General features: G+C 40.0%; 1 long non-coding RNA gene across 3 annotated transcripts; it reads right to left on the bottom strand.

Annotated features, from left to right (window-relative positions):
* Positions 1 to 1050: 1050 nt before the first annotated feature.
* LOC120761427 (uncharacterized) lies at positions 1051 to 22379 on the bottom strand. 3 transcript variants are annotated; one of them, XR_005703640.1, is made up of 4 exons: positions 22251 to 22379; positions 13481 to 13604; positions 13088 to 13202; positions 1051 to 1246 (listed from the first exon to the last, which is right to left on the bottom strand). It is a non-coding gene; the product is annotated as an uncharacterized LOC120761427 (long non-coding RNA). The 3 variants fall into 3 exon arrangements; XR_005703638.1 differs by having other exon boundaries at positions 22146 to 22251; XR_005703639.1 differs by lacking the exon at positions 22251 to 22379 and adding an exon at positions 13928 to 14102.
* Between the last annotated feature and the right edge of the window lie 268 nt (positions 22380 to 22647).

The raw sequence follows: 22647 nt of genomic DNA, 5'->3' as shown, positions 1-22647 counted from the left end.
AATGCCTTACAAATATGGCCTTACACATTTAAGCATGGAAAAAGAAACACATTGCCTTATGTGAGAGATTCTCTTTCTACTGCAAAGAGCCAAAACCTGAGCTTCTTCATTCAAGCAAACTGTCACACAAGACTGGACCTCAAAGCTGACAGCTGTGCACAGCACGTGACCTTAGTACTCCCATTATAATTTGTGAGAATATATTCAGATGGCCGTCACCATTGCAGAAAAATAAAAAGTTTTAGAAATTAATTTGACATAAAAATAAACCACCCCCTCTAGAGAAATTAGTTTTGTGTAAGACAAAACCAAGAAAGAAATTGTGAGGCTTAAACTACAAACTGTTGTGAAAGAGATTTTTTTCTGTACAGACTTCAGTATGAAAAAGGCCCATCTACCACGTGCACAGGCTCCCAAGTGGGAGTTACAAACAATAATTGTAGAAGTAATTAAAGAAAAAAAAGGGCAAATAGGCAGATTGGATTCCCAGTAGATGAAGGCTGTCTAACCACTTACAATAAACACATTTGAAGTCAACTTCAAGTAATATGCTAACAAGAATCACGTGCATCTGTTTCATGCTCTCTGAGAATAATGCCATCAAAACTGAATTCAAATGTTTCAAACCTACAGAGAGCCTGAGCATGTCTTTGACTAATTAAAATTAACCACGTTACTGAGGTTACAAGCTTACCCCTTTGGACATGAGCAGATTCTTGCTAAGGTCACTTCATCAAGCAAAATAATGAACGTCTGTGTTCAAAACGCATGAACAATAGATTTTTTAAATTAACATATTACTGGATTGAGGGGGATTTATGGAGTTATTTGAATTTTGGAAGACGCACAATAGCAGTCCTCAGTCACAGTACTATGGAAACATAACAATATGCAATAAAATTTATGAAAGCGGGTCAACACTAGAACCTTGGCTGAATTATTAATAAGGCTAAAATATTGTTTGACACCAAAATACTCTATTTTTATTAAAGAGTATCAATTAGCTTTTATTTTATTTAAAATAAGATAAACAGAAAAATGGTAGATTTAATTCTGGTTTCATATCATTGAGGCTGTTGTATTCATATTATTGAGGCTGCTGTATCTTCCAAGTTCTTTATGTACATTATAGATCTTGTTTTCCTAAGTCAGATGGGAAAGGGAGCAGAGAATCAGAACTGCTGTCTCAACAGAAAGTTCAAGGTACTGCAACAAGTTCCAAAGTTCTTTTCCAGACTTCATTTTTCTATAATATAACAGAAAATAGAAAATTAAAGATCATGGTACAGAAAATAAAGATTAGGTTCCTTAGACTTCACTATGCAGAAAGCGAGATTAGCCTAGGGAGGGAATGCAACGGGGGGAAATTCTGATCCTGTACCAGGCAGGAGCTGAGCTCAGCCCAGGTGTGCAGTTATCAGTCCCTGTGCCACCAGCTCTGCTTTCCTGTGTAATCCCTTCCCTGTTGGGAGGTGCCTCTGGGTGTCACAGCAATATAAAGAAGTATTTAGGAGAGAAACTGACAGCTTTAAAGACCATTATTTCCTTTGCAAAGCATAGCAATCTATGCTAAAGCATTCCCTGTGGGATCTGTTCCTGTGTGAACACAGATTTACTCACTGTGTTCCAACTGTCCACATGACTACAGGCAATTTTATTTTTTTAGTGTATTGGCATGAGCAAACTCTGAAACCTACTAAATTAAAATAATCTTCTTATGTCACAACAGAAAACCCCCTTATTTTACCAGACACTGATCTGATTATTGTCTGAATAGAGCTAATCAGTGTAATTACACAGTTTAAAAGTGCATGCTGTGGATCCACAGATCATAACAGACAATACTTCTCTAGGTGTCAGCTGTGTTTCAGATTCGTTAAATTGGAGTTTTATGTAAAGGTTTTTATCAAAAAACCCATTGGTTTCAAATTATTCTTTCAAATTCAATTACATAAATAGAACTGGAAGAAGTTTCCTACCATTTGCTTTCCAATGAGAACATTCCACTAAAAGCTAACAATTTTAAAGATGAAGCAAAGTTATTCCATGCATTGTGGTGTTCCATCAATAAAGAGTTGGATATGGAAATCCAGAGTCCCACTCTATTGTCCTGACAAAGCTGATTAGCAATTTACTTCACTATTAAACATGGACCATTATCACTGTCATTTACTATCTTAGCACTAATATGTGAGGCTGCTAAGGATTCTAATCACAGCAATATCAGTCAGTTTTAAAAAAATTAAAAGTAACCCATGAGGTACCCAGCAGTTTTTTCTAATTAAACAAAACCGTATCAGAATTTACTACTGTCACTCCTCTAGAGACATGGGTCAGTGCTACAGCCTTCTTCCTTTCATGCCCCGCAACAGAGAAAATTTGATCTAAGGCTTTCCAGAAATTCATTGTCTATGATCTGGGGAATTGCAGCTTTGCCTTTACCCAGTTGATCCAGCTCTGAGCTGAAGTACCAATAATGCTCTCTTGCATACAAGTTCAGCAGATCTGGGTTGAAAACCACTTTGACATTCCTGGCTTGATATCCTGCCCTCAACAAATGCATTTGATGCTCATGTATTGCCTCCTGGCTGCCTGCTGCCACAGCCATCTGTCTGCATGGCACGCTGCCTGTGGCCTAGGTGATGTGCCAGTTTTACTAGGGCAGAGATGCCAGGAATAGGTGGTCCTAAATGCACAGCCAGCACATGAAATCACAGCCACCTTGTCTTAATGCCCTTTGACCAGCATCTCCAGGAAGGCAAGAGTAGCCATACAAGAAGAGACAAGAACTCCATCCGAGTTCTCTCTGATTCCAGACGTAGGTCATTAACACGTGCCTTGAAGTGAAACAAGAGCACCAAGAGCTGAACAATTATGAAATAACCTGCTCATCAAAAGCCTGGAAACATTTCAGCTGTAAACATGCATATGAGCTAATCCGTGGAAAGTGCTATAAACCCTGGAGTGAACCCTGTCATCTAGAACTGAAAATGCCTCAATGCTGTTAAACATGTAAAGCAAATTAAAGCCACTCCAGCCTTAACACAGTGCCTGTATTTAATACACAGTTGACATTAATATGAAACCACTTTTTTCTGTGTTTTCTTATCTCCACAATGGAGACAAGCTTTAAACTGAACTAATTTATTACTTGAATGTGATTAATAGTGATGTAAATACAACTGGTTCTTTTGTACCTTAATTCCTGTGAAAATTAAAAATCCTGAAGAATGAATGCTGGTACCTAATTTTCAAGCCTGTCCCTGTCTACCAGACTGTTTGCCATGGGTAGACAACCAATTTACTGGGGAGGTCAAATAGCCTATGGTGAGGAGAAGACACACACCCACATCTCCTCCAGCCCATGCCAGTTCCTTTAGGTAAGAAGGTAAGTGGACTTCCATGAGATCAGGAAGGACTGTTTACAACTTTCCACTTGTGTTTAAGGATTTGGTGAAGAAAAGAGCAGTGAAGAAAAGGCTGCAGAGTACAGGGACTGAAGGATTTGCCCTGGTGCCAGGTTTCATGCCACTGCTGAAGAAGCAAGTTACCAGGTAGAGCGTGTTACCCCGTGTGTGCCCATCTGGCCTCCAAGCCAGCTGCCAGCCAGGCTCTGTACTGATGGCACAGGCAGAGCACGGATTAAAAACTAGCCTCAAGGCTAATGGCAACAACACAGAACACATCAAATGACATGGCATTAAAAAGCAAAGTTGATGGAGTTCCAATATACACAAGGGGTTCCTCTGAGGAGGTGAGATCCAGCCAGCACATATAAATACCACTGACCTTTCTTTGGCAGAGAAAAGATTTTTGTAAATACATTTGATTTCCCCAGTTACATGACACACAAAGGTGCCAATTTTGCAACATATTTGAATGCTGAGTGCAACACAATTGCTTTCTAGCCTGATCTAGGTGTTCTAGCATATTTGGACAAAGCCCTCTTGAAAAAAAACACTAGAACACCACAAAACCCCAAAACATCTCATTCATATTCTGCTCAGACAGCAGAAACTATTTACCCTCTCTCCACTTATACTTATGACATCTTTCTATCTCCAGATCTCTGCTCTGCTCTTCCCACCCCATGCTCCTGTGATGCCTAAAGTTTTAGCTTTCATATTTCTATATTCTGTACTGCATTAGTGTAACTCTGAACTTCTTATAAAGTATTAGCAAGTTCTCTTCACAATCTAGTTAGACAGAACAATCCTTTACCAGCCCCAGAACCAAGGACACCATTGCAACTTCAGGCCCAAGAATTGTAAACAACAGCGAGTTGAGGAGAGCAAAGTGGGAGGGTGGGACTGCAGAACCTGAAGCTGTAATTGGACAATTAACCCCAATATGTCAATGGACCAAAACTTATACAAGTGTGCAAACTTGTGACTCAGAGTCTATCTTGGGAGCAGCCTTGGCCAAGGTCTTGTACTGCCCAAGGTGTATCCTTTAAAGGCCTTTGGATAAATACCCACTTTATTCCTTTAACTCTGTCCAGCCTCTGTTCCAGGCAGCCTCTCAAGGCATCACCTGCACAGCTTTCAGATAACCGAAGATCAGTCACAAAACAGTCACCTGTATTTGTCAAGTCAGCTACAGCAAGCTCCTACATGTCTGTGCACCAGAAAAACACCAACCTGAGCCCAGACTTTAAAACACCAGTGAGCCTAAGTTCCCTGAACTCCATGAAACTTCAAGTAGATTTACCACAAGAACAGAACAACGCTGAATTCCACCAGCTGAGCTGCACCCCTTCTTCTGACAAGAAGAGACAACACTTCAAATAACAGCATTTCATGTCGAATCACAACCTATCTGGCATTTGCATTACTAAGTGTATAAGCAGAACTACATGCACAAGACAAATATCTTCTTTGTGCCCCACAGTAGTTGCCGTTATTTAAGAATGCATCTCAGGTCTTTGCTACATAGAACTGAGCATCACTAACTAGCACTGCTCAAATGTTTCAATAGAAAGAAACTTTCTATGATAATTTATTTGTGACAGCTACAAGAACTGTGAAAAATGTAGTTGTAGCCCTAGTCAGATAAAAACATTTCGAGTCTTGCCACAATAGTTTACAGTTTTGGGCAGGAGGCCAAGTATACTAACTAACACAAAATGTTTCCCACACTGGAGCTCCCACTGCATCCCCGAGGCTCTGCCTTTCATGCAGTCAGGTGCAGTCCTCTGCAGAATCCTTTGCAATTGGCAGAAAAGGGATGTGCACGTGCCCTTACAAAGCAACTTTGTTGTTCTTTAACAGAGCAGGGGAGGGCACTGGCACAGCAGTAGCTCTCTTTATCTGCTTTTGACCAATGCATTAGCAGCCAGCAGAGGAAAGACCCTGGAACTTTCCCAGGTAGTTCAATAGCTAATCTGGGCCACAAGCAGGTGAGGTTCACCTGTTGTGCAGCCAGTACTAAACTGGACTCTGGAGCCTGAGGATAATGAAAGCAAAGCAAGGCTTTTGTCCGACAGCTTTCCTCTCAACTCTGCTCCGGGTCCTCTGATAGGACAAACAGAGCTTCCCTCACCCCACCTCCAACAAGAAGTCAGTCATGGGAGCTTCACTGCTTTTAATAAAGAAGTGGCCAAACTCAATGCATTCTTCCCATGCTGCCTGCTCAGAAAGTTGTCAGCACGCTCTCCAGAACAGAATATTTGTTCCATTCAGTGTATGTGTTGATCTATTTATGTAGCTTTTCTGCCAATAATGTATTTATTTCCCACAGGAAAACTTGATGACCATTAAGATAAATTCCTTCCATTCTTGCTATTTCTACACTATAATTACATTACAGTCTTTATAAGCTAAAGTTGTGAAAAGCAACAATCCACTCTATTTGAATGGGAGCAGATTACACTTGCTCAGAATTCTGTAGAATTTGTTTGTTTGCATGATTGCAGACCATTGTGAAGAAAGAGGTTTACTATCACCATCATGTTTGGCTGGTTTTTAAAGAGCTTGTTTTTCCATGATGTAGCAGATAACAGCTGTAGTCATCCTGCCTTGGCACTCTGAGCCTCCAACACAGATAATTCTAGCAGAGACAGATGAGATAAGGCTTGTTGGAATATCACTGAGATTAGCTCAGCTGGTCAGCATGGCGTTCATAATGCCAAGGCTGTGAGTTTGATCCCTGTATCCCCTTCACTTCAGAGCTGGACTCAACGACCCTTGCAGGTCCCTTCCAACTCAGAGTATTCTGTAATGTCAACTGACACATTTCCGAGCAAGCACAAGAGTCTCCAGCGCTGCTCTCTATTGATACCCTGCTCAGTTAAGTTTCTCAAGTCCAAAAGAGACAACATCCCACCATTTTCCTCTGAGAGCTTCTAAATTTTCTGAAAAATTCCTCTCCCTGCCCTTCACCAAACCAAATCAAACAAACAAACAAAAAAAATTTTAAAAAATTCATTCACCTTCCTTCTTTTATATCCAGATGAGGAGGAAACATTCCTACTCTGGGAGTTAATGGCACAGTCCCAGGGTATGCAGGCACTGAGCTATATAGGCTCCTGAGTGATAATTCCACTTTCCTGCTGGCTGAACAATTCAGTCTTCCTTCCACAGGAGGGAGATGCCTTTCCCCATCACTCAGGGTACACTGATCTTTAGCTGACCATCTTACTTTTAAATAAAAGCTGCAGAAACCCTGCCAAGCATCCTCCCTTCATGCATCCCATACCCTGACACAGAGCTTATGTAAATAAATAAATACATACATACATACATAAAAACTTGGCAAGGTTCCCTCTGAAAAGGAAATTGTGTGCATTCACATAGGAACAGAAAAACATCTCAATTCACCACAGCATAAACCCTTGAAAAAGTACCTAGCCACATTACCCAAACTAGATATTTAAATGGACATCAGTAAAAAAAGCCCACCAAGAACAAATGCCAGAATCCTGTCATTTCTAGACACATGTTTTCTTGTATGAAAATCAGACTCTTTCTGTCAAGTGCTGTTCTGCAGAAGGGTTAGTACTGTGCACACAAAATATCCCAAGCAACTTTAACAAGCAGAGTTGCTGGAACAAAGTCACAATGGTGCTGCAAATTAGGCAGAGGTAAGTTACACAGAGCTGCATGTCGCAGCCTGCTATGACAGCAGGCAACTTTACAGAGTGCAGAAGTTGCCACTACACTTTTCCAAATCAGACCTTAATCCAGGGTACCCATTGACAACAGAAGGATGGGGGGAAAAAAGTCACTCAAAAGAATGCATAAGGCCTCTCTGTTCAAAAGGTTTGATAAAGTAATTATTGAAGCATGAACTAAACCTGCCATGTAGTAAGAAGGCCAGCAAGCCACCAGTAATTCAACACAAGCAATAGTTAGAAGCTGTGCAAAAGCAGATGGTGTGTGCAAGGAGTTTTTATTGGGTCTGGAAAGGGCTGCAGAAATGACACCCAACTAACAATGGAGTAACAGGTACCTAGTAGGACCAGAAATGTGTGTTCCCTCTCTTTCTCATAAATAAATAAATAAATAAAAGCTGTAAGGCTGAACTGTTCTGTTGCTGTTCAGAGCAGTTTGCATCAGTGCTGCAAAAAGGACAGTCAAAGGGCAGCATGATGTAAGGCATTTGCTGCAGATCTGTGTTTTAGAAGACCAGACAGGACCCCAAAGCCTTGCACTGAGGAGGCACACTAACACAGAAAGCAGCAGCTCCCATGTTATCCCTGGAGTACCTATGGGCCCATAACTGCAGCAATCAAGGATGTGACTTCTGTAGTCTATGCTTTTATACACCTTTGTTCTTTCTCGTACTCATTAGAAATTGGAGACAATGATTTGCACCTTCCTGGATGTAACTGACAATATAAAAATGTAATAGAAATGAAATCTAAAGTTCCCACCTAGTATTAATGGAAGCAATCCAAGTGCCATTACTTAGCACAATAACCTGCTACAGCTCCTGCCTTTAATTCTGTTCATGTCTTACCACGATGATTTGGATTTTGCAGCTTTGTCTCAAGGGAAATTCCTAATATGAAGAGCAGAGAGCTAGTAAAAATTAAAATTCATGTATAATACACAGAAAATGTTCCTTCAAAGTATTATCTCCAAGGACTATTTTCACTTACACACCTCATTCTTCCCTGTAGAGAATCTGAAAACTTTAACTAAATACGTCCAATCTCACTGGATACACTTAGACTTGGGAATATATAATTTCAGTAATCATACAACCATTAAAATGTGAAAAAATTATATTACTACTAATACTGTGCTGACATAAGTTTTTGTAAATTTGTTAGCATAAAGCCCCTGTAAGAAATGGTCACATTACTATACAAATTGCCTTTTAAAAAAAAAAAAAAATTAAACTTGTATTCCTCCTTATTGTAAGCACAGTATTGGCGCATTTAAAATGGCTTACAAACCAAATCAAATTTCCCAGAGTTTCAAAAAGTGTGCAGCTTGACCCAACAGTTGAGCAAGAAAGCAGAAATTTAGTGACTATAATCACAAGTAACAATGTTAAAACAAATTTATGTGGCTGGAAAAACCAGTATAGAAATAAAGTATTTAGAAAAAAGCCATAATGTAGAGGGGAAAAAATAATTTTCAGGTGCTAGCTTTCATTTTTAAACATACCTAATCTAAAACAGCATGACATTCAAGATAGTAAAAAGCTTGAATTCTATTCTTTCAGCTGAAACAAGTTAGAGAAATTGGCATAAATTTTACCAGCCTTTTGGTCTGAAATTATACTATTTTGGAAAGTAAATTATCTTCATTCTGTCACTACTATAGTTTCTTAGATTCATAAATATTCTTCCTAATGTTACCTCCATTTAAAATACATTCCTCTAACAGGCTTTGTTTCAAAAACGATGGCCAAAAATTCCTTAAGAATTTGGAACTAGTGTGAAGGATTAATGATGAAAATGCATTTGTTTATTCTGTGAGACAGGACACCAGTTTATAACACACATTGACTCCTAAATTCAGTGGAAATTTTCTAATTTATATGACAGAAGTAGAAACATGTAGCCAAACAGAAATTACCAGCTGAGTGTCATAAATAAACAAAATCCCTTACTGTTCCTGCTGTGGCCTCTCCCCAACTGCCCATCCCTTTAGTTTCTTATTTCAACCAGTCAAAAGTTGGTTTTTTGAGTTGGTTATTTCTCAACACCATGTGAACTTAATATATGCTGCCACTGAACAACAAAAGCCTCTTTCAACGACTGGTTCATTTACCTTTAGAACTCAGGGAACCTTGGAGCAATCTAAACAGAATAAATCATTATTATTTCCTACTCTAAAGCATCTAAACAAAGCCATTGTCAGCTCAGAAAACAGGAGACACCCGTAAGGGATACTGTAGATATCCAGGATATGGAATGGCAGAAATGCTCCCCAAAGTTAGCAGCTCTGTGGCTTCCCAGGGGCCACATCACTGGTTGTTCTGGGGGATCAAAGTCTGTCTCATCCCAGGAAATGCTCAGGGAATTGTCAAACACCGGTCACATGTAGTCATAATCTCCTCTGCACACACAGCTCCATTCCTCATCTTCCTCGGTTCTGCATTTTAGATCCTCCTCCTTCAAGGATGCAACATTCCTCCAGGAAGAACATGGTTTAGTCCTTTTGAGCCAGAGTGAGTATTTCATACCCACATACCCAAACAGATTCCTTAACTCTGCACAGATGAAGAAAAGTCAAACTAACAGAAGATATTCAGCATTTGTGACAAAAATTCTAATGCTCCATTCAGCCTAACCCATACTGGGGTGCCAGCCAGCACATAAATGGCTTTAGTGTCTTTTAGCTATAAATCAAAGACTACAGCAAAGATCTTCCACCAAGTTTTCAGGGTATCTGCTGAGGCTGCAGAAGTTGCAAAGAGATAGATGAAGTAAAACAATAAAGGCATTTAATCCAGCTGAATAACATCAGACTCTGCAATCCCCACAGACTCTTCATATCTAGCATTTCTCATAGAAAAATCGAAATTTAAACATGGATCGAGAGAGCAAAGTCATTCTTCAAGGACTTCAAATCAGACCCTGTCTGTCAGTGATCAGGGAACAAAGCGTATTTTGGACCTTCTGTAACAAGGGTAGCCACAAGTGCTCGTGAGCAGCCCCGAGTGTGCTGTGGCCATGCTCCAAGCTAGCTGCAAAGCTTAGAACTATTAACCTAGCACTGAGGACCATCTGACAGCCCCTGTCTTTTGTGCCTGGATTGCCAGCTCAGTTTCAATGTGAGCACAGCCCGTGCCTCACTGGTTGGATGCTGCCAATATCTAGGAATACTGCACAAATGCATTTTAACGGGGGATACGCCTGGATGGCAAATTTCTCCTCAGCCATTCCCATAAAACTAAACCTAAAACATACAGCTGGTGTAGAAGGGAGCATGAACTGGACACAGGTTCCAATTCTTATGGCCATGCTTGTTCTCCTTTAAATCTGAACTCCTCTACCTCAGCTTATGAAGCAAGATAAAATGGCAAGTTTTAGGAAAGCACAGCTCCAGACTATTGGCTGCAGAGCCAGGAAAGGTCATTCCACACTTCAAAGAAAGAGCTTGGAACATTTTCATAGTCTCCTGCAGAGTGGATAGAAAGGAACGCTGTTCCATTTTAACAGCATTTTTGGTTCTATTAGCAAATCTTCTTGGCACATTTTTTCTTTTCACATGGAGCTTTATTTTCAGGAATGGGTACCTGAAAGACACGCAAAGGTTGCTAAGTTTAAGATGTTCTTTTGTATCTATGCTGCCACTAAGGTAAGTGGTTTCTTCAGGAAAGGAACACCAGCATGGATGTCAGTGCAAGGGAAGGCCAGCTGGACTCCAAGTGTGGACACATTGCAATGCAGTACCAATTCAATAGTGTATCTTACCTGCAGTTTAAAAGCAGGCTCCTGCATTTTGGTTACAAATCCTGGGTAGTTGACAAGTAGATTTTAAAAAGAAGACAGGATGGAACAACCCAAGAGGTTGAACTTGTCAGGGGTAGTGTAGGGCTTGCATGCAACAGCTGAGGATGGGGGAACCACTACCACCTCTAACACCTCTATAGACAGCAGCAAGAGGGGGGAAAGGAAGGAAAAAGCAACCCTAAATAAAAACAGCAAGGCTTGAAAACTTACTCCATTCATTTTACTCAAACAACCAAAAACATGAGCTCACTTAATATATTTATTTAACAAGCAATATGAAAACAGCAATCAAAACTTCTCTCCTCTAACTGCACAGGCTGCTGTCCATGCTCAGTTATTTGTCTGCTCATTGGAATAAAAGTCCTGTTTCTGAAGCCCAGTTTCTAACAGATGCACTCACTGCAAAAGATGGTTCCCAAAATCTTGGTATCAGGATCAAAACAGAGGTAGTCTGATTACACACACACAAATACAGGCAGACCATCAATAAGCCACACTCACCACTAGCACATGGTGCAGCATGGAAATAATAACTGACACATCAAAGTGCTTCCCAGCTGTAAAAGATTCTTGTTCTTAATTCATCAGCTCATTCAACTGCCACTTCGTTACAGTTTATTTTCAATACAAAGTAATCAGAACTCTTTTACTGGACTAAATATGGACTAATTTGTAGCAATTTGATCCAGAAGACTATAATAAAGGCCTTAATATCACCTTTTCTTTTATTAGAAAGCACTTTTATGATAAAAGCAAAGGGTTTTTTTTACTTTCAGTAATTCACCATTTGGTCCTAATGCACTTAAATGGAAAAAATACTTACAGGTTTCGAAAAGCCTAAAATAGAGAAACATCTGCTAAAATTTAGGTGCAGCTGTTAAGTAAAGAGATCCAACTCTAGAAAAGCCAATATTGAAATCTCCCTCTGCAATCAATAAAAAGTCTATTTAAAAAGTCACAGAATAGGGTGAAGTATTTGTTCGGGTTCAAAGTGATTTTTTGTTTTGTTTTGTTTTTAAAGCACTGACATCTTTTGGTCATCAAAACTTGAATGAATTTTTTAATTTAGTGTCAAACAGGTGTTTCAGCCAAAGCCCCAACCAGGCCAAATTCCAACCAGGCCATAGCTTGAGCTTTTTCAAAGCAGACAGAATTGTTTCAGTTTTAAGCAAAACCCCCCAAATAATCTAATTTTTTGGTACAAGAGGCCTGTTTAATTTCCTGCTTAGCAACTAGTGTCATTTCAATGATGAACAAAGTCACTCTATGTTAACCCTTATTACCAGCTTTAGGCTCTTTCAAACAACTCTACAAAAATTTGTGTGCAAAGCATCTTACACAGTATTACTAGATTGTTTTCCAAGTGGGGGGAATCTGAATGGCATTTACATAAAAGCCTAACTCATATGACATTAGTATAATTTTGGCCCAGGGAAATGTGAATGTAGACTATTACAATCCTTAGCCTCAACGAGGAAGGTAGTATCCCTCAAAGTAGCAGATTTAATTCTTTATTTGAAAATGAAATGAAAGGGACAGATAAATTTCTTTTTTTTCAGCAATAACATTAATCACTAAACCTGCACCAGGCAAGTAAGATTCCTGCTGGAAGGACACAGACTATTAAAATGAGAAAGTTCTGTCTGCATGAGAGTATACGAGAGCAATTTGAGCCTAAAAAAAAAGTGAAAATATGAGTCTCTAAGCATAAGGCTTGTGTCTGCCTGCCTAATGCTATCTAGTGGCTGTGAATACAGTGCATACAGTAACACTACCTTATATAAACTGGAGAAGAGGATTAAAGGGTTGAATATTAAGAGATGCATTCTTCTGCTAATTACCCAAAACAATGACTGGAGCAAAGTTAGACAGCCGCATTTCAGACACATAACATCAATATTTCTTGTACTTAAGTTTTTGCATAGCTCCAAGTACTTCATTAACATCATAATATAGTAGTATTGTTTTTCAAGGACATGATAAAACTTATATTTCATTTCTGTTTCTGCTGGAAGAGAGAACAGGAAGTATTCAAAATGTAGTGTTGGTTAACAGAACCACAAGCTACCAAAAAGATTCAGGTGGGTTTTGATTCATGATAATTCTTGGGTTTGATCTGTATCCTGGCTCATTGCATCACACATCACTGTTCGTATCCCACAGTCCTATACTCACCCCAGATATCGCTCACTGTCTTGTCCTGTCCTGGAGCACAAGCTCCAGGGACTTTTCATCCCTTCTAGTAGTCCCATATTCATGGTTTTTCTCCAGGGAAATCTTTAGCAGAGAGCTAAAATTATTAAAGATAAAATATGTATTACTTTGCTGATTTTTCAGATTAACAGCAATGGACTGAGGCAACAATATTATTTTTATATTTTAATTAGTTGGGTCAAAAGAAAATGGCTTGTCAAAGTTAACCTTACTGCTGCACAATGCATCTCTGTGAGCACAAACACTGGCCAGAATATCCAAGCGACTTTTAAAAGACTTTTATGGATGTACCACTCTCAAAGGATCCTGGATGAGATCAATGGACGCCAACCAAGATCATTATGTATGACCTACCTTGCCCATTTCCTTCCCTTTTTGCCTTTGAGGCTCTTTTAGTGCACTGAATGTCTTTCTGGGGAATTTCATTTAATATCTTGGCAGCACACTCAATTCCTCCTGTCAGATCCTTGAGGCAGTCCTATAAATAAAGGGCAGAATGCTTTATTACTAGAGTCAGCAAAAGAATTGTGCACACTGATGCCCTTACTCATACCACAACGTTATTAAAATGTGCGTACTGTTTCTATGAGGCAAAGGGAGGCAAAGATTGCAATTTAATGGCTTGTTCTCTCTGCTCCTAGATCCGTGTGTAAGACTTAGTATTTTGAATTCTGCTCCAGATGAGCTACCATCTCTGCCTCCTTTACTTCTGTTCACACAGCCCCACATCTTGCTGTTCTTACATGAACACGTGCTTCATTTGTGTTTAATACTGATATGTAATTAGCATCAGCTGCAAACCTGGCACTTCAACTGTTAGCAAATGGCAGCCCGGTAGGAGAGACGGCGCTGCATGACGGTAAGAGCTCAGGGCTCCTAATGGACTTTTGCATTTCCAGCTGTCCAGAGCATGCCAGAAACCTTGAAGAAGTCACATAGTGTCTCCCATTCTTCATCTACTGCAAATTCTACAGCCTGTTGCTTTGATCTAAAGTAAAACAGACAGCAGGTCATTGCTAAAAATGTACTAATTTAAAACCAGCCTACTTCAAAAAGACTTCAAAGTTCTTGCTAATATTACAGAACAATACAGTCAGGGAAGACTTACAAAAACACATTGCAGCCAGACTCATGATTTTATCATAATGCACATCTGATTTGTGGGTGTTCTTCCCACGGGCTTCCATGGTAAGGAAGACTTTTACTCTTTTGAAAAAGAAGGTATTTCTAACATGAGGAAAGTACTAAAATAGGACCCAAACCAACCATTTCATTACTCAGTAATTGTAGTCCAACAAACAATAACATCCAAAATTTAACCAGTTTTGCAGTGAACAAAGTTGCATCAGGAATTCATTTTCCTATTTTAAATTATTATATGAATTATTAAAAACTTAAAATTTGATATTGTGTAGTAACAAAGTCCAAAAAAGCATTAGCAGCATCTTGCTCAGGTGCAGCAGCTTTAAGGCAAACATATTTACCTTACAATTCCCTTTTCTGTGTAGGTATTCATCTTCCCAGGGGGAGAAAAGCTAGAACCAAGAGTATTCTCAACACTCCAAGGGGGGGCATTATATTAAGAAATTAATTTCAAAACAGTTTATATTTAAGGCTTATAAAACTTCAGCAAAACACTATGACTTTACAGTTAACAGTAAAACTACAAATTATTCATTAGCAGCCTCTTCCAGGAGAGAGAAAAGGGAAGGAGACATGTCCCATGAATGAGATTGTGAAGTTACTCCCCCCGCTACAGGGGAATGTGCCAATTGTCAAATTTCATTCATTTTATGACACAGTACACCCATTGTCCCCAAAGTGCAGCCTTTGAATGGGCAGAAATTCCACTAGGCTACCTCCTTATGGGAACAACCAACTAAGAAATGAGCTATCCATATGTACACAGATAGCCAGCACACACCACTCCCTCTCTAATGCTCCAGATTCTGCTGCAAACTGCACAGACCAACTGAGTTACCCCTACTCCCAAGCTCTTGACCTCACACCCCAACAAAATTGTTAAACTGATGCCCTACAACAGAACTTGATGGATGAAACACAAGATTCAACAGACAGTAAGTCCCGTATCACAAACTAGAACATGCGAGGACTTGTGGAAGGCCTATTTAAATAACTGCTGGGCTCATTTCTTGGCATGTGAGGGAGCTGAACATCAGTGTTTGCAACTGCCCATTCAGCTACTGTTTACAGTGGCTCTCAGCCACGGAGCAGTGACATGCTACACATGTTATTGCCACTATGCGTGATAGGTGGGGTGGGGATTGGGAGGGAGTTACATTTTTTTCAAAAAGAATGTTGCAGAAGAGAGACCTTCCAAAAGTCTTAGAAAACATCTCTTTTAGAGCTACCCTGCATTGCCAGAGCAGCATTTCTACTTAAAAGGAAAATGAATGATCTTTCTTCTATTCACACTTGGTGTTTTTCTGGATTTTAGTACTGCTGCACTTTGTAGGCTGAGATGACTCCAACCCACACAACTCTCACACAAGGCTGTGAAAGACAGAATATCAGTGTGACTTACACTGTGGTCCACCTTGGGCAATTAAGCTGCCAGTCAACTCATAACTCTAACTAATCAAACTTACTTCTCAAATCCAATATTAAAATACACTTCCTCCCTTATTAAAATGCTTATGTAAGGAAGAAAAAGGCGTCAAATAGCAAAAACATTGCTGGTGGAGGGCTCCAGCAGATGCAGAACAGTGAGACTTCAGTGCTCATTATTCAGTGTTTACTCAATAAAACTCTTTCTGTTCAGCTCAGTCACTGACTGTCTCAATATATACCATAACATTCAAATGCTGAGTTTTTAATTGTAGGTTTCCATAAGGATTTCACTTGTAACAGAACTTCAGCAAAATACAGTAGTATAGTTTAACTTCACTTATACACATGGGCAGGTTTTTCACACACAGACCCAAAAGAAAGATCTTTTCACTGGAATCTCTTGATGGTATGTGGAAACTTTCATTTATCTTGACAACAGCTAAAAAAGTCTAAGGTCTCAAGGAAAAAAGCCTGTAAAATTATTTCTTTAGATTTGTCTGAAAAGACAACAAAATAATACAGATACATCAAAATAGCATATGCATCCAGACAAAAGTTCAAAGGTTAGTTTAGCAACACACAAATGCAGATATTAAATATCAATAATTATATATTATACATTATCTAGTATTTATATCTATCTTATTATATATTATATATCATTATTATATTTGTATTTGTATATTTATTTATAATATTATTTATAGATAATATATATTAAACAGTATCTATTATATTTTTTTGTTGTTCTTATATGTACATACAAATATATATATATATATGGTTTCATAGTCAGGAATTAAACCAACAGTGTGAGGTGGGGTAGGCTGACTTGCACACATACTAAGTAAAAAAACACAACACTTTAAAATCACATATATGCCACAAGCAAGCAATAACATTCCTCGCTGCCTTTGGAACAGGTATCAATGTCAAACTCGGGGCTGGAATGTCATCACTGCTGGCAGGGCACTACTGTGAGGACACTCATGTATGCAGTGTCCCACTGACACCATCAGGTGTTGCTTATGCACGATTCAAGTCTAAATGTCAAGGCAAAACAGAAGGAGCCAGCAGGAAATATACCATGGAAATTGCACTGTAAACAGGAATGGTCCCGATTACAAAAGAGCTGACATTTAGGCTTAAAACACACTTAAGAGAAACTTAAAATTAGACACACCTTCCTACAATATTCATATCTAAAATCCTCCCTCAAAAAAATTTTTTTTAAATTTTAATTACTGAGTTTAGAACAAATTTTGTTAATCTCTGCTAAAACATGGGCCCTTTTAGGAAGAAGAAGCCAACAAAAAATACACGTAAATACTTCCCATTTTTTAACATGAGTTTACCTGCACATTACTTTTATTTTCCAAATCTGTGTCCACTTAGGGTTTGAACTGCAGAACAACATTAAGGAAACAAGCAACTTGTTTTAAAAGACTACATACCACTAAAACTGTTGCCATAAAGCATTAGAGCACTTTCCCAGAGGCTTATTCTTTCAGTGCACAAAGCAGTTAAACCCACACTGCTGAAACCTTCTGATTTTTGGACTAGGTGCATCAATGTGCAAAGCAGTTCTGCTGCTGGGGAATCAGACCACATTTAGGAAATCTGAATTGCAACCCCTTATTTTCCCTAGACTTGCTCTCCCAAGGGAGCTACAGTAAATTACTTGATTTTCCCTGGCTTATATTCCCATAGATAACAAATCTATTTCTTTTCTTGCCCTTTGTACCTGTTGATTTGGACTTCTATGTGTGTAGACTTTAAAAGGACATCTGTGCAGCACTCCAGGATCATGATCCTATTTGATTCCCTTAGACACATGCTAATAATATGTTTAAAAGCCCAACCAGTTAAAAGAAAACTATTTGACACACAACTGGGTTTACACCACCACTGTTAAGATCAGGATGCAAAACCAGAGAGCTTGAGGTGGTGAGAAACAGCATACCATAGCTACACCAGATCATACAGCAGAGACAGCCTTCCTGTCCTCTAAGTTTGTAGGATATGGAACAGGGGAGGTTAGCAAAGGTTAACAAAGTGCTAACCTTTAACAAAAAGACTACAACATTTTTAATCATTAGAGTTATTATACCAGACATTCACTGATCTAGTGGAGTGTATCACATCAAATTTCCGTGTTTATTCAAGTCACAAGGTTTCTGTAAACATTCTTTAGACTGCAATACATTCATTTGAGTGATTTCTCCTTACCAGGATGATATTTACCTTAAATAATTATGAGATATACATTGACAAACCTGAGAGACTAAACTGGCCTCAGGGCAGGGCACACGCTGTTTGGAAGCCAACTAGATGAATGACTGTCAGCCATTAAATCTGGCCAGAGAACAACTTTCTGAATATTTTGTGCAAAATCAGTGCCATCTTGGGACACCTTCAGCTCCCCCTTTGTTAAAATTCACAAGAACGCATTAAAGAGATGAAGGCGTATTAAATGAACACAGAGATTGGACCTAATTTTAAATATTCACTGGTTTAACAAAACCTTGTAATCTGCTCAGGTGCATTACACTTGTGGTTTCCTCAATGTTTCTTTAATGATTTTGGAATGTAATTCTCTGTAGCACTGCAAACCAGTTTTGTTCACACATTTTAGTTTTCCCACAGTGGAGTAAGCAAGTTATCAAGAGAACTAATTAGCTTGACCTTCTGTTTCCTCTGTACTGAGAAATGCACCAAACAGGTCTCTTTTCATGTCTGAGTCTGTCAATTAAAGCTCAGGCTTTCTATTCATTGCATTGTCCTCAAGAATATCTACCATAAGCACAGACAATATAAGGAATGCACCATCCACTTGCCTCTTAACACTACCAGGTAACAGCTTTGAATTTTCTTCAGAAGAGGAAAACAACAGCCATAAAAGACACTTCCTCTGCAGAAAGCAGATAAAAAACCTTCAGAATTCAGAGTTCCTTAGGCAAAATTAGGAGACAAAAGATGTGGCTGGGAAGAGGAGGAAGGGGAAGGGCTCGGTTTGCTACCTTCTCTGAGCTGGGGGTCTTTCTCTTGAGAAGTGCAGAGATACCGGTGCTTTCAGCTGGGGGTGATGGACTGGGCTCGGTCTTCTCTCGCTCTCCTGCTCTTGGGATCGGAGTGGGGACAGGTTGTGCTTTGGTGAGGGACTGATGCTGCCCAGAGGATTTGCTGCCACTGACGAGTATTTGTCCTGCACTGCTTCTCCTTCCTGTGGGTGAGCCTCTGCTCACAACAGCAGTAGTTGAACTGGGACCTTTTCAACAACTAACCTCCCTGGGAAAGGGACCCTGACCCTTTGGAAGAAGCGTCTCCCAGCTGCTTGCAGCAGCCCATTTGCCACCACCCGGGCCTGGTGATTTTCTGCTGCTGCTTCAAGGGCTTTTTTTGCTACGCTTTAACCCAACATCCCATGTCCGCCCAAAGCCGCACCACTCCAGGCACAGCATTGAAGTTTTTGCTACACCTTATTTGCCACCCCAGGTGTGCCCGCCTCTGTTGTTCCTGCTACAGCTCACTTCACAACCCGAAGGGGCACTGAGAGCGGCTGCCCCGGTGAGTTTCTAAACGAAAGCCGCTTCTGTCGCTCTCCCTCAGCCCGGCCGCCATCACCGCGTGCTGCCCGAGCCCGCGCCACAGCGCCCCCTGCAGCCGCGGGGGAGCCATCGCAGCCGCCCCGCCCGCCGGGGGCCGCCAGCGCCCCTGCTGGCCGGGAGCGGAACTGCAGCAGAGGGGAAGCGCCGAGGAGGCTGCGCTGGGCTCTGCTGCGGTTCGCTGCTGCTGCTTGTTTGACTCGTTAGACACACTAGCAGGGAACTGCTATTCCTTTCCCCTTGTCTTCACCTGAAAGCCTCTTAATTTCAAAATTAGAACAGTTCAGAGGGAAGGGGGATTACATTTTCCGTTCCAGGGAGGCTCCTGCTTTCCTTGGCAGACACCTGTCTCTCAAACCAACACAGAACTCAGACAGTAATGGACCATACAGACACTCTCAAAAGACTAATCATATCCCAATTTATTAGGAAACTCAATAATTGCTGCATTTGAATGAACTGAGGATTTGAATAAATCCTCATTTCCCTAGGACTCTAATAGCCCTCTTTTTGCAAATATAAGCCCTTAACTCGTCCATTCAACCTCCTTTTACAAATAAAGCAAGCCGTAAGATAAACCAAAAAAATGAAAGGGAAAGACCTGATGACTAAAAGGAGCAGGGACCCTGCTGCAAATTATCCCTCATGTTATGCAAAGAAGCTTATAATAGTCAAGGCTACAGGGGAATTGCAAGGGAAATAATTGAAGAATGTTATTTTGGAGAAGAAACAATGTTGTCTGCATTTTTTCTGCTTTAAAATAACATAAGACACATATGTGAAATTCCAGCAAATTGATCACAGAAAATGGGGTTTAAGATCTAATATAAGACCTTAGCTTCCCATTCTACAGCTTCAGATAAATACATTCATCACATCTTCCAGACATACCCTTACAAATAAATCTGACAACAAATCTTGACATTTACACTGCATAGGGAATCGTCTAGGTCTGCTTGATTCAAAATTCTCTACCTCTTTCATCCTGGGTATGCAGAACACTCCAGTTTAGCAGCCCTGATTGCCCTCTTCGCAAATGTGAAATTGAACAGCAGAGAAGCGAAGGATGAGCTCTGCAAAAAGTGGTGTTTCTTGCACGGAAGAGCACCACAGATCTCTAAGCCATTCTCACCAGTGTCATCCATCACAGTGAATGAGGATTTTAAATTCATCGAATGCCTAACGTAGGAAGTCAGCATATACCAGTGGTGTTCATACAATGCTCACACTAAGCTAAATGTTGTCTAAATTACCTCTTTCAGAAGAAGGTGCATCTCACTTTTGCTGCAGGAGTGCATTTTCCTCTTTTAGAGTTCATGCACCTGACATCTTTGTGAGTTGTCCACTTGAAAATCTTTCTACTGACAACCAGTCAGCTATCATTCTTCTGTCTGAAACATAGCTGACATAAAATGTAGTGACATGCCTCTCTTACTCAATGCCTCAATGATCACAGATGTGTCCAAGATGAAGGAAGTCCAATTTTAGTTTCCTCTTCTGCTTGAAGAGGGGTCAAACTTGCACCTTTTACTACTTTAGCAGCCAGGAAGCCTTGGAGCCTGGGAACTCACAGTCAGTCCTGGGCAGAGAATGATGCAAACGGAAGCAGGAGACAGGCAGGTGGGAGAAATAAATTCTCAGTTTTCCATATGCAGGAGTCTGCCCTAAAAGCTAAACCATGCATATAAGAATTTCACCATCATTTCACCCCTCATTTTTTTCAGATCTGAAAAGAGAGTTTTGGCTGATCTTGTAGTATGCATTGCTATGTTCAAAATACATCCCCCAAGACATCACTTGGAAATAAATAGAAAGGCTGCAAGCAACTTAGTAAAAGACTCATGAGACAAGGAGCACTGTACTGTTCTCAAGGCAGTCCAGAGCACATGCTCATGCTTGTGGAAACTCTCCGATGACCACAGATGCCCGCAGACTGACACAGTGGATTTTAAGGACTGTGCTTCCAGGCTTGGACACCCAAATTCCACCTACAGCCCAGTATGAACATCTTAAAGATTTTGGGGACTGCTTCTCATGCAATTCATGACAGATCTAAGAAAGCAAAACCCACTCTTCCAAGGCCCCACCTCATTCCTATTCTACTTGGCAAAACTAGCCCGCTTCTATAAATCTGCACGATACTACTTCCTGAGAGAAAAAAGGTCCATCAATTTCCAGCAGCTTTTGGCACCAGTGAGTTTTAGATGACCAGCTATTATTTACTGTTCAGTAAGAATGTGAAGAACTTTGGGCAATAACATCAGGCATGAGAATTCAACTGGTGTTCAAACAGCTGGATTAGAAATGATGTCTTGTGAGTAAAGCACTACCTGCAAACTTAGTCTTTCCTAATTCTGTCTTAGAACACTGTTTTAAAACTCAGGGGGGCTATCAGTTCCTCTTTCTCAGACCATTTCTCCAGATGATAAATAGAGATAAATATAACTCTGTTATAGCATGCTTTGAGAACTACATAATAGTAAGATTACATTAGTACAAAGGGGTAATCAACACCTCACAGTAGATGACACTTTATCAAAGCATTGGTGAAGAATCACTGCACTTCAATTTAAAATAAAAGAGAGTAATCACCAGCTTGGCATCTTGTTTTCTCAATCACAGCTTTATAACAATCATAAAATCTGTTGGTCCAACTTCTCTGTTTTCTAATTTTCAAAACGAGAACACACTCCAGCATTTGCTCTGGGCCATGGCACCTAAGAACTGATACTGACTGCCCAGGTCCACAGCAGTACATATTACAAAATCTGAAGCAACCCTGAGCCCTTAAACACTTTTTTTTCCCCCCCATTGTCAAAATATGAGAACCACATGTTCTTTACCTTACAGGAGAAAAAAGTCACTAGATGGGAAAAACACAACCCAGAAGAATGTTCTTGTTTCATAACTAGAAGGTAATATATTAGAGAAACCTGTTACAAGGGTACCTGTCAACGTGATGCAGCCTTCTCCCTCATGGGTATTATCCACATCCTCTAATGAGAACAGACAGCCAGGATGGGAGGTCAGCATGCTGGCAGCTGACATATTTGATAGGCAACTGCATTCACATGGCACTGTGCAAGTTAACAGGAGAAAGACTGAAGGGAAGCTTTACTCTCACAGTACTCACCCATTTTAAACTAAAAATATTTTGCAGTATTCATATAATCCAACAGGAAGGAAAGTATAAGCTAGAAACAACTTTGAGATTATAGTACCAATAACACTAGCTCCATAATTGAATGGAAAAACTAATTTGTTTATTACAACAATATTTCTTTCTTTGTGCCATAAATTAAGCATATTTTTTGGCAGATCTCCTTTGCTAGGAACAATTTTTTT

Source organism: Hirundo rustica, chromosome 19 (genome assembly GCF_015227805.2).
Source record: "Hirundo rustica isolate bHirRus1 chromosome 19, bHirRus1.pri.v3, whole genome shotgun sequence".
NCBI lineage: Eukaryota > Metazoa > Chordata > Aves > Passeriformes > Hirundinidae > Hirundo > Hirundo rustica.
This window is presented reverse-complemented; position numbering and strand designations above follow the sequence as displayed.